We start from the raw sequence: 13554 nt of genomic DNA, 5'->3' as shown, positions 1-13554 counted from the left end.
ATTGATCCATACTTTATTGCATCTCAGCTTCAGGGGCTGCATTGAGTGCACAATCATCTGCAAACAGAAAATCATGCACCAACACTCCCTCCACTTTGGTCTTGGGACTACACCACATAGCTACCCCAATAAATATTTAGAAAAACTCAACATTAATCTGTAAAATGAGGCAAGTCATTTAATCTCTATTTGCCTCAGTTTCCTCAATTATAAAATGGGAATAACAACAGCACCTACCTGAAAGTTTTATTGTGAAAATCAGAGATCATATCTGGAAAGTGCTTGCCACAGTTTCTGATGCATAGTAGGTGCTTTTTATATAAATGCTCTTGCCTTTCCCTCCCCTAGCACCCTTTCCATGTTTCTATGTTCCTATCATCTCTGCCTATCAAATCCCTACAAATCATTCTTGCTCCACCCACCCCTGCCAAGCCAGACATGATTCTAACCTTCATAGAATTTTGAAGCTCTCTCATGGTTCTTAACATATTTTGTTTTATTTATATACTTATCTACTCTGCTAGACTATAAGGTGTAGAATCTCCTCAAAGGTAAGGATACATTCCTTCTTTTTTTTATTCTCCATAGCACCTAGAAGGTATTCACAAATATTTGTAAAATTAATGAATCACTAGCTTCTTATTTTCCCTGTTACTGTGGAGCAAGCCTCTGCTCTACCATCCTGCCTCCTCTAGTATATCTGATAGTCTATGCAATATTCTCTACCCTTCTTCTACCAGAGACCTGCTTTGCTTCCTTACCAGCACGAGGAGGCCTCTTGGCCTTTCAAAATGCAGGCTGGTACAAGATAAGCTTTGGCAGATCTTACAATGCTGGAGAAGTGTTTGAGTGATCAAGATGCCTGGCAAAAGAAAGTCAGATTAGCCAAGTTCTCCAGAACAGCTTGTTGCCAGAAGTCTGGTCCCTCGGACTCTTAGCACACAGCAACCCATGAAGACCTTTTAAAGTCTTGGAGTCAAAGATTAAGGATGTAGGAGGAGAAAGGGATGAAATCGAAGATTTTGAGTTCAAAGTATGGAATTTGTAGAAGCAGGCATTTTGGTTTTTTTTTTAAATAATATTTTATTTTTTTCCAATTACATGTAAGAACAATTTGTATTGTTTTTTATATTTGTATTCATTTTTTACAAAAAATTTAGAGTTCCAAATTTTCCCTCTCTCTCTCTCTCTCTCTCCACTCCCCTCCCTAAGATGATAAGCAATTTGATATAGGTTAAATATGTGTAATCATGTAAAATATATTTCCATATTGTTTATCTTGTGAAAGAAGAAACAGAATACAAGGAAAAAACTATATGCTTCTATCTACATCTAGATCCCATCAGTTCTTTCTCTGGATGTGGATAGCGTTTTCCATGAGTCTTTTGGACTTGTCTTGGATCACTGTGTTGCTGAGAAGAGCTAAGTTGTTCATAGTTGATCATTGTACAATGTTGCTGTTACCGTGTACAGTGTTCTCCTGGTTCTGCTCACTTCAGTCAGCATCAGTTCATATTAAGTCTTTTCAGGTTTTTCTGAATTCATCCTGCTCGTCATTTCTTAAAACACAATACTATTCCATTACATTCATATACCACAACTTGTTTAGCCATTTCCTAACTGATGGGCATCCCCTCACTTTCCAGTTCTTTGCCCCTACTAAAAGAGCTTCTATAAATTTTTTGTACATGTAGGTCCTTTTCCTTTTTTATGATCTCTTGGGGATATAGACCTATTAGTGTTATTGTAGGCACAGTTTGATTGCACTTTGGGCATAGTTCCAAATTGAAAAGCAAGGATTTTTACCTAGAGGTCTGTGAACTTGTTTTTAAAATATTTTGATAATGATTTTGATACACTTGGTTTTCTTTATAATCCTATGTGTTTTGCTTTATGCATTCAAAAACTATAACGCAGAGGAGTCCTTAGGTTTTACCAGATAGTCAAAGGGGTTCATAAGGCAAAAAAAATTAAAGAACTCCTCAGTAGAAGGAAATACAATTCAACAATTAAAAAAATAATTTAAAAATTAAATGAAGGAATTAATTTTCCTCATAAGCTATGCCAGCCAAGAACAAACTCCAAGATCTGAAAAGGTTTTTAGAAGGAATTTATTCAGTCAGTTCAGCAAAGGAGAGAGCCAGAAAAAGGTGTGGCTCCCTCCCTTAATCTCCGTAAGATTTACATTATATAGAGTTTAAACAAGGATGCTAGAACAAGACCTGCTACACATGGGCAGTTTGTCTGAGATGTATATCTGCAGATTAAGTGCAAACATTCAATAAAATTGAGGCAAAGCCAAAAGTTCATGGGGAGCCCAAAACACAAGCTTTGGGTGAATCCAAATTAAGACATGCGTGAGTGTAACAGTAAGCACCCCAACGTATACAGGGTGAGGGGCCTGCTATCACAGGTTCTTAGAGCTGCTTTTCAAAAAGGAAAGGCAACTTTTGGCGGGTCAGCCATCACTTTAATCAACTACATATGTCATTCACTTAGTTCAGGTAAAAACATCATCACCCTGAACTTCAGAGAAAATACAGAGAATCAACAGACATGGATTCCAGCTGTCTGACATAAGTAATATGTACATCGTAGATCAACAGACAGGTCCAACTGTCTTACCATTGCAAACATACATACTTACCAGAGAGAGAAGCACCAACTTCTGGGTTTTCAAAGAAGGAGAAGGTGGGAGGGAGCTGCCCAGAGTCTGGCCAAACAAACACTTCTAATCAGTAAGCCCCAAAGTAAAACCTCACCTCAGAGTATTTATACATTTTTTAGAGCCAGAGGGCATCCCAACCCTTGAGAACCAGTGCCTCATTAACAAAAGGTGTGGGTCTCCCTACAAATTTTCCCTAATCAAATTCCCCTTAATGGGCAGGCCCATTAATGGGCAGGGAAGATCTTCTTTAATCTCATTAGCATTACAGTGTGCAGACCCAAAACACAAATATTAGACAATTTCACAAAAAGCTAGGTTCAGACAATGTGGATAAATTATCATTTTTCCCACAACTATTTGCAGAAAAAGCAAAATCCTTCCCCTAGATTAATGGGCCACTAAGAAATCTGCAGACTCTCTCACTTCTTCTTCCCCCAGGTCCCGGGCATTGTTTGAACAAACTAGCAATGTTGGAATGAGACAGTCCACCTAATCTCCAGTTTTTCATTGGTATCTAGAAAAGTCCAACAGGATTCCATTCTCCCTCCACCTCCCATTCTCTGTTCCAAGGGAAGGTGATTGAGTAATCCTCAAAACTTGGATTAACTAATCAAAAACAAAGAGTTTCTCCTGCTCTGATGAGAAGAAAGTGAGGTTGGTGACCTTGCACAACCCTCCGTCACTCAAATCAAAGTCAATTGCAAGTCATGTCCTCATCTTGATGTCATGGTCCACAATAACACCAAGATTTTCCCCTAAATTGCACTCAGAAAAAAAATCTTCCGGTATTGGGTGACTTCCAAGCCATCCAAGTTGTCAGAGAACTGATTGGTCAGTTGGATGCCTTCAATCTTCTCCCTTTCTACCCCATCCCCCAATTTTGATCTGGAAACTTCAAGCTCCTTTGACCTTGATCATGCACCTGCCATCTTGGATAGTCTGTTTCATATGAGCCATGGCTCAGAGTCGGTTGCTTTCCATTTCCCCCTCCCTTCCGCAGTCTCTGACCTTTGAACTCCAGGTGTTCTTAAGTGCATTTGGCTTGCCAGAAAACAAACTATATCGGTGTGTGCTCTTACTTTGGTACTTTCTCAGACTTACAGCATGTTAGGGCTGAAAGAAGATGTTAAAAACCATTTATTTAAACCCCTTCATTTTATAAATGAGGAAACTGAGTCCCAGAGAGTGAGTTCCCAAGGTCGTTCTGATAGGAAATGATAAAGCTAAGACTCTACCCCAGGTTGTCTGACTATGCTCCTTCTCCTAAACTTGGCTTCCCTGGGAATAATAGTAATAGATATTAATGTCCCTTTCCTCACCACAGCCCTGTGAAGCAGGCAGTATAGGCATTTTCATCCCTATTTTAGAGGTGAGGAAACTGAGGCACAGAGATTAAGTGTTTTACCCAAGTTCAGTAAGAGAAGAGCTAGGATTTTAACTCAGGTTGTTCTATTCAAGTCCTATGGTTTTTCCAGCATATAATACTTCCTTTTACATCAGCTGATTATGTGTTAGGGCTTGAGAAAGAGAAGTTTATCCCCTGTGGTATTCCCCACTGCATCCCATCCCACCAGTCCCTTCCTTCTCTTCCTTCCCCTACTCCCAGCTGTGGTCTGAATAGAGACCCTAGTGTGGAAACTCACTCCATTTACAAAAATCAGGAAGTTATATTATCTGGGAAATACTCAAAGATGAAGTGACTTGCTAAGCCACTGAGCTTATATGTGTCAGAGGTGATGCCTGACTCTGGGCAGTCCTCTATCCACTATGGCATTATGGCACAGGGTGCACATTAGGATTAAAGTTGTTTTTTTTTTTCATACTCACGCAAACCCTGATCTGTCAGACCCACAGTACATGCCTTCTCAGAGTATACTTAGATCGTCACTTTATATATGGGACCGGGGACCTATGGCTCCATAGACATCTTGGTAGTGAAAGTGGGAACTGAGGGTGACATCATGACCCTTGTATTAAAAATTCACAGCAAAGCATCCAACAGAAGTCCCCCCCAAACTGAGACTGGATCAGAATGAGAGCTTCGTTGTGAGAACTCTCATATTTTGGACATTCTTTACAATTTATGTAGTGCAGACATTTTTCTTATGGAGGTCATCTCAGGAGAGTGATAATTGCTACTGTCACAAGGAGAGAAAAAAGGTGTTTTGTACCTGAATTACATCAGCAAATGCTGGGGGTTGGGGCTAGGGTCCAGTGGGATGTTCAGATCATTGAAGCCAAACTTTGACCGCGCCATCATTTTGGCTAAGGATAAGCTGGGTGGCTTAGCCTAAGGGGTACCTACCCAGCCTTTTGTGGAGATGCTAGGCATTTTTGTGGGTGGCCTCTCGCATTATAGATTTTGCGACCCTGTGCAGGTCACCTGTCCTCTCAGGACTCCAAACAACTCTCCAAGTTGACTTCATTGTAAAAGAGTTGCTGATCTGATGGACAGAGGGAGTTCTCTACCTAAAGTAGTCACAGGTGTGGAAAAAACAGCATTTGCTGCCATTTCAAAAGCCCTTTAAGCTTTGGAAAGCACTTTACATTCATTATCTCACTTGTTTGCACAATAACGTTTTACAGTATATGTTATTGTTATCATTATTGCATATAGCACTTTAAGGTTTACAAAATCTTTCTCTAATAACCTCTTAGTACAAAAATAATTATCCTCATCTTATAGGAATAAATTACATTTTAGGGAGTTTGGGACTTGTAAGTAACTGGGTGTCCCATTCACTAATACTTATTTACTGTGATCAATATTGTGCTATGATGAGTCTCCCCACTCCCCCATCTATTCACTTAATTTTATTGTTGTTTTTTCTTGTTAGCTGTAGGACCAGGATGCACGGCTGCACTCCAGAATAGCTTCTTTCATGTATCCATCTATTCTACTCCAACCCCAATTTGGAGCACGACTTTGTCCTCTACCTTCAAAAAAGCTTGATGGAATTCTGTCCTTCTCAGTTGGTTAGTGTTTGCTTTTTTCTTAACAAATTACATAGTGTCCTTCCTATTCTGACCTTCCCTAGACTTTCTTAGTGGAGACGGGGTGATATTAAGAGGCATTCAAGTTAAACCCATAAATGTTACTCCTTCTCTGTGAACATTTGGCAGCATACCACAAGAGCTCAGTAATTTGTCAAAACCTTCAGTGCCAGACAGCTCTATTTCTTCCAAAGCAAAACTAAGCAAATCCAGCTACCATGGGCCAAATTTAATCTTCTGACAGCATAAATTGCCTAAGGAGAATTTATTTGACCATAGGCCCAAGCAATCTATCAATCAACAAATGTGTATTGAGTGACCACTCTGAGCGTGATAGTTTACTACATATTTGATGGTGGGGTAGGGGATGGAACAGAAATGAGTAAGACATGGTCTCCATCTTCAAGGAAGCAAGATGAAGATATGTTGGGAAAGTAAGTTGGACAAATCAGTAATAATAAAATAAATGCAAATTAAATCAGTTTTGAGATTTCATTTCTCCCCTGCAAAGATGTTAAAAGATGGAAATAGTCAATATTTGAGCGGCCATGTGAAGACACACTTCAGGAACTGAAAATTCATCCACTCCTTCTTTAAAACAATATGGATTTAAATAAGAAACTCCCTAAACTGTTTTTAACCTTTTATTCAGTGATCACCATTATTGGGCATTAACCCCAAAGATGTCAAAGAAAGAAACACATCATGGATGCTTACATATTTATAGCAGCACTTCTATGTTAGCAGACAATCGAGAACTGAAGTGGGTATCCATTAAACGGGGAATACTGTGGCATATGAATGTGATAGAATATTATTGTGTCATAAGAAAGGCATGATAGACGCGTAAGGCACAAAAGAAACAAGGACAAAGAATTCAGAGAAATCTGGGTAGATTTGAACTGATGCAGATTTAAGGAAGCAGAACTAGAATAACAATATACATGAAGAATACAATAATGTAGATGAAAGCAAAAGTTAAGAACATCTAAAATCAGATCAAATGCAAGGACTAATCTTTGTTCTGGGCAGGTAGGTGTTGCAGTGGATAGAGTGCCAGACGCGGAATCAGGAAGGTATGGGTTCACATCCAGCCTTAGATATTTACTAGCTGTGTGACACTGAACAAATCTCCTAACCCTCTTTGCCTCAGTTTCCTAATCTGTAAAATGAACTAGAGAAAGAAATGACAAAACACTCCAGTATCTTTGCCAAGAAAATCCCAAATGGGTCACGAAGAGTAAAACACGACCCAACAACAACAATCTTTATTCCAGAAGACAAATGATGAAACATACTTCCCTCCTCTTGTTATAAAAGTGGAAGAATACAGTTACATATGCTATCAGATGTGCTTGCTGTATTAATTGGCTTTGCTAAACTGTTTTTCGTTATTATAAAGAAGGATCAGAGGGTGGGGATTGTAAAGTTACTGTGACATAAAAAGCATCACTAAAATTTAAAAAAAAGAAAGTTGAAGAAAAAGATATGTGCGCATGAAAAGTTCAGTGCAATTCAGTCACATCCAAGTAATTTAACATTTAATTGTGCACATTTAAATGGTGCTACCCCCTTTTTGATGAATCCCTATCCCTCCCCCAATCAAATTTTATCATTCCTGCAACCATTATTTTTGAGTTCTTCTTACATAGATGATCCTTAGCCCCTGACTCCTTCCATTTAAGCTGCTGGTAATCCCAGGATCCTTTGCTATTCCTTGACTCTTGTTTTTTCTCTCTCCATTGCTGGACTTGAGATTATATACCCTTATAGCTAAAGAAAAGAAAGCTGTTCCTGGCCTCTTTAACTGAAATTCAGAATATATCATTCCCATACAGGGAAAATATTACAACACTGATTAGCTTCTAAATGTTATCTATACTAATATTAAATACTAAACAGTATTGATCTAGATCATCAGGTTCCTTATGTGTTTGGAAAAGGAAACTCCTTGGCACACTTACCTCAAAGACTGAATCATTTAATGAAGATAGTAAAGAAAGGATACACAGGTATTCAACTCCCCCCATTAGCCATGTAGCCACCCCTGGGTACCAGGAACCCTGATTCAAGAGTTCATAGAAGGCTTGTCCATTTGGAAGGATGCTTTGTGATTCAGACCAAAGGTCAGTTGTCCAATTCCCCTTTGTCACTACCCTTATTAAAGTTTCCCTAGAAGAATATGTCTATAAAGTTAGCATCAGCTGTTCTGGATCACATCATAGTAGTAATTGGTCAGTCTGCAAGGTGTCTTCTTTATCAAGATGCTTGCTTCTATGTCCACCCCTTATCAGGTCTGGCTCTGGCATAAGTTATAACCTCAAAGCCAGTGGTAAGAGGGAGGGTTCTCCTCTCTTTATTCTGGATGGCCAGATGGATACACATATAAATCAACAAATCTTACTTTTACCAAACAAAATAGGATGCAAGTACTATCTAAGACAGAGGAGCAATGCATATCACCCCATTCATCTGCCACATAATAATTCATTGACCACTTCTTGGCCAAACCTGGGTACCAAAAAATCTGCTTCTAGCCTCAGTGTATAACTTATCTCTCCCGAGACAACCTTCAAATTTTAAGACATGCTGTACAGATCACCGCATATATTTCACTTACTTCAAGGATCTCTGATTTCATCAGTGTGAACGCTCCCTCCAGCACAGATTTTCAGTGTCCTTCCTCTCCTACATCGTAGCAAATAGTTTAATAGGTTGCTGTAACTGAAAAAAAGTCATCACCTGGGGGCCAAGTGGCCAGACTTCTTTTGGTGATAAGTTTTTCCAGCTATGCTGAAGCTACCCTTTATAAAACAGTCTTCTGCTGTGTCTGTATTTGAAGCCTTTCCAGGTTCATTTGTTCTAAAAGGACCCCAGAATTATCTTCCTGCAGGATGATGAGGTATCAGAGTCAATCTAAAACTAAAGAAATGCCAATCAATAAGGAAATGGATAAATAAGTTGCAGTATATGAATGTGATGAGATAGTATGGTACAGACACAAGCCAGATTGGGACACTGATCACCATGTTCAATGTCATTCCTATGAGGGTAAGGGGGACCAGAATGTATTCCAAGGCACACGAAACTGATTGACAAAAGCACTTTGAAAATGCAACCTATTCACAAGTTAGTGGCTCCCTTCTGATGATGTGCCAGACAAAATGCTTGATGTTTTGAGTAACTATGAATTCAGGTAGTCAGAGAAGGCTTCATAAAGGTGGAAGTGTTAATATCAATCAAAAAATTAGAAGCTATTTATTTAGCACCTTCTAGATGCCAATCTCTGGGCTAAGTACCAGGGATACAAATAAGAGAATGAAATCTTACCCTTGAGTTTGTCCTTCATTCTCCAAGAGGACTATGAGTGACATCAGGGAGATGATGACATGACTTGCAGTTGACTTTAATTTGAGGGAGGGAGGGCTGTGCAAGGTCACCAGCTTCACTTTCTCCTCCACAGTCATCTTGTTCCAGTGACCAGATATTCATTAGAACAACTGGAAATGGCTCAGGATGCAATGGGAGACCCTGGTCCTTGTAGGCTAAGGCCTTTTCAGGTTCTCACTTTGAGTGAGACAACACGCAACTCACTTTTTAAGAAGTGAGTCAAGGAATAGCCCCTTTAATTAAAAAAAGAAGAAGAAAAATCAAACTGGGAGGGGAAGATCCTTAGGACTCATGGGTAAGAGACAGAAGCTAATCTAAGCAAGCCCAACAGAAACAACTAGCATTTTCTAATGGTCAGTGGAGGAATGGCAGAAGTTGGAGGCTGGAGAGCATTCCAGCCAGGTGACAAAATTCGAGAGATAGCCAGTGTCTATCAGAGTTGTGGGAATGAGACTATAGGTGAGATAGCCATTGAGACTTTCTCCTTGTTTTCCGGAAGGAGGAGAGGGAACTCTGCTTCATTGTTATATATATTGTACAGGATTTATTCTCTTATTCCATTCATTTCCCTAATGGAGAACTAACTGGAAGATAAGTTTGGTTGATCCTGCTTCCCTCCCCACCGCTCACCACAGATTCCCCACCCTCACCCCCAAGACTGCAGACTATGGTTACATTTTTCAAAACTGCGGTCTTTGCAATTGGTGTTGGATTTAAGTGTTTCTGAGTGTATATGTGACAATGTATTATAACCCAAATAACCACTGGAATCTGAACTAGTTCTGCTTCTTAAACTCTAGCAGTAAAATTGGAAAGATAGAAGGACAAAAGCTGGAAAGGAAGTATTTATCTTTGTATCTATCACCAGTGCCTATCCCCATGACTGGCACATAGTAGTCACTTAATTTATTGGTTCAGACTTTGGTGGGTCCACATTAAATCAAACTGGTGAACACAGGGAAAACATAGAAGGATGGGTTTTGGAAGTGAAGTTACCCTGCTGTGGAGGGGAATATCAAACCTGTTGACAGGGACTCTGAACTCAACAGGAGAGGTTCCCATGTAAAGGAAGTTTCAAGAATTAACACCTCCCTAGTATTCCACAAAACACCTTGAGAGGGATGATTATGTCTTATTGTCCAGGAAACTCAAGTGAATATTTGAAAATACGTTCACTAAAATGCCTGTGACATTCTCAAGACTTAGGGCTGGCAGGAGGGAGGGGGAAAAATTTAAAACTTATGAAAGTGATTGTTGAAAACTGAAAACAAATTAATTCAATTTTAAAAAGGACTTAGGGGTAGCTACTTGAATCTGAACACAGAGTTAGTGATGTCCACTAGTCTATTCGTTGTTTTTTAAAATAATTTGGCTTGTTCTTAGTCAAAATATAATAAATGCCATATAAAATGAGAGTTTCCATAGACATAGTGGTGCAGAAAAAGGAGGTTAGATATGAAACTATGAATCTACTACATACATCTTGCTTTTCTCTTAAATGTGTAATAAATCCAACATGTAATTTTCAAAATAGTTTTGTTTGTTTGTGATTCTTTAGGACCATCAGTCCTTGTCTGAACATTTTAAAATTGCTTCAATGACCCTCTTTTTTCCTTTTTTTCTTGCTTTTTTTGTTTTTGGCTATACAATCCCTACCTCATTCCCTCCATGAAAAACAGAAGATCCATGTAACAAATATACATAATCAAGCAAAATGAATTCCTCCATTGTCAGTGTCCCCAAATTTACATCTTATTCTGCAACTTGAATCTCCTCTGTAGCTACCTGTACCTCTTCCCTCTTCATGTCTATATCAGGAGGTGGGTGGCAGGTGTACTTCCCTCTGGTACTGTGATTGGACATTGTATGGATCAGAATTCTTGTCTTTACATGAACTGAGGCTGAGTGAAGCGAGCAGAACTGGGACAACATTGTACACAGTAACAGCAACATTGTGTTTAACAACAGTGATGGACTTAGCCCTTCTAAGCAATACGATGATCCGAGACAATTCCAAAAAACTTGTGATGGAAAATGTTGTCCACATCCAGAGAAAGAATATGGAGTATGAATGCGGATCAAAGCGTATCGTTTTCACTCTCTGTTGCTGTGGTGGTGGTTTGTGGTTTTTCCCTTTTGTTCTGTTTTCTCATTCACAACATGACTCATGGAAATATTTTTAAGATGATTGCCCTTAAATGACCTATATCAGATTGCTTGCCACCTTGCAGAAGGGGGCAGAAGAGAGGGAGGGAGAAAAATTTGGAACTCAAAGTCTTATAAAAAATGAGTGTTGAAAACTATCTTTACATGTAATTGGAAAAAATAAAACACTATTTACAAAAAAAAAAAGAATTCTTAAGGCTTTCAGAGTTGTTTGTCTTGATGTTATTATAGAAATGATTTTTCTCACTGTTTGCTTCATTCTGCATCAGTTTGTCCAAGTCTTCCTAGGGTTCTCCAAAATCATTCCTTTCACCATTTCTTATGGCATAATAATATTTCATTACATCCATATACCATAATTTATTCAGCCATTTCCTAATAAATGGGCACCTACTGAGTTACCAATTCAATTCTTCTACAAATTGAGCTTCTATAAATATATTTGCACATGTATCACCTTTTCCCCTTTCTTTTATCTCTTTGACGTGGTAATGGTTTTTGTGTTCGTCCTTCATTGTCGAAGAAGACCACGCCATCAGGGAAATGACGACATGACTTGCACTTGATTTTGTTTTGAGTGAGGGAGGGCTGTGCAGGTCTCCAGCCTCACTTCCCCTCCAGAGCCATCTGAATTCAGTGACCAGATATTCATCAGGATGACTGGAGATGACCCAGGATGAGGCAGATGGGGTTAAGTGACTTGCCCAAGGTCACACAGCTAGTGAGTGTCAAGTGTCCGAGGTGAAATTTGAACTCAGGTCCTCCTGACTCCTGCACTGGTGCTCTATCCACTGCACCACCTAGCTTTGTTTCCATACTGTAGTGGTTATCACGTTTGCCTCACATGCAAAAGGTCCCAGTTTTGTAACTGGGTGGGAACACCTAGTAATGGCTGTTTCAAAGGTTGTGTATGGTTTGGTGCACATTTCAACTTCTTTCCAGAAGAGTTATATGAATTCATAGTTCCACCAAAAGTGGCTTAAATTAGCCTGTTTTTAACAGCCCCTCCAATTATTATTATTTTCCTTTTTTTGTCATCTGTGTCAATTTAGGTTAGTTCTGTGAAGTCTGGATTCAGTCAAAGGATGGCACTTGAGGACCTAGGGGGCCACATGTGACCTCCAGTTCAAAGGTTCCCCACTCCTGATTTAGCCTTTTAGTTGTTGCTACTTTTTAAATACAGTCAGAGGGTGCTAGGCACAGAGTATTAGACCTGGAGTCAGGAAGATCTGAGTTCAAATCTGTACTCACACTAGCTGTGTGAGCCTAGGAAAAATCATTTAACCTAGGATTTTAGTTTTCTTTTCTGTAAAATGAAAATACGACTAGTACCTCCCTTCAAGGGTTATTCTAAGGATCAAATGAGATCATATTTGTAAATTGCTTTGCAAACTTTAAGCCACTATATAAATACGAGCTATTATCATGAACATCCTCCTTCCTTCCCCTGCTCTTAGCTCAAGAAGTCACAAGATTTAGCTTGTAGGAGTCAGACAAGAAGTGATTGACTGCTCATTGTGTACTGAAGGTTGTACTAGTTAGTATGGTGGTTGTGGAGATAGAAGGAAAAAATAGACCTCATAATCTAACCCCTTGCGGCATTTATAGTCTAATGAGGAAGATACAAATAACTTTTCATAGACTGTTGAATGTTCTCCTCAGTCTGACTGAGGAGGGATTAGGATTAGCATGAGTTGGTATTAAGATGGTATTTCTAATGATTTATTCTATGCTCATGAAATTATTTACTTTCTGTAATTGTTTCAGGCACTTAGGGGTGCAAATAAGTTGTAGCTGTGTTGGGGTACTCTTGGAGAGGTTATATAAAATCGGGATGGGAGGGGGCTTAGTGTCCCATACTCATCTTCCAATCATGAAATACATGAGAACCTGGAAATTTTGATGGAGCTAATGTCAGTATGATGATGTCTTAGTATGCCAGATCTGTTTTAGTGTGGTCCAGTCCTGTGATTTCTCTGATCTAGGGGACTTCTGCTAAGTCAACTGCATCTACCAATATAAACTGAAAACTTTTCTATACCTTATGGTCTTGTAGGGTTGTCTGGGACACTAAGAAGTTAAGTGACTTGCTCAAGATCACAGCCTGTATGTGATCAGACATAGCACTCGAACTTGGGTCTTCTGACTCAAAGATCAGTTCTTTATTACTACATCTATTACATACACAAGGTAAGTGTATGAATTCTGAATTTGTAGCCTTCCCAGACTGTAGGTTCTGAGTGGATCTCCATTCCAAAATACTTCTATATCCCCCCAAAACATGAAGGTACTTGTAGTGGTGCCATGGAGCTTACCAATTGGTCAAAGTCAGAAAA

General features: G+C 39.2%; 1 long non-coding RNA gene across 2 annotated transcripts in view; it reads left to right on the top strand.

Moving 5' to 3' along the window:
* LOC140512659 (uncharacterized) overlaps window positions 1-13554 on the top strand; it is a 48701-nt gene that overhangs the window by 20320 nt on the left and 14827 nt on the right. The window contains exons 2-3 of one of the 2 annotated variants that reach the window (XR_011969870.1): window positions 5506-5644; window positions 13275-13408. This is a non-coding gene — a long non-coding RNA (uncharacterized lncRNA). Of the gene's footprint in view, window positions 1-5505; window positions 13409-13554 lie in introns of both variants that reach the window. The other variant, XR_011969871.1, reaches the window with a different exon arrangement.

This window comes from Notamacropus eugenii, chromosome 6, assembly GCF_028372415.1.
Source record: "Notamacropus eugenii isolate mMacEug1 chromosome 6, mMacEug1.pri_v2, whole genome shotgun sequence".
Lineage (NCBI taxonomy): Eukaryota > Metazoa > Chordata > Mammalia > Diprotodontia > Macropodidae > Notamacropus > Notamacropus eugenii.
This window is presented reverse-complemented; position numbering and strand designations above follow the sequence as displayed.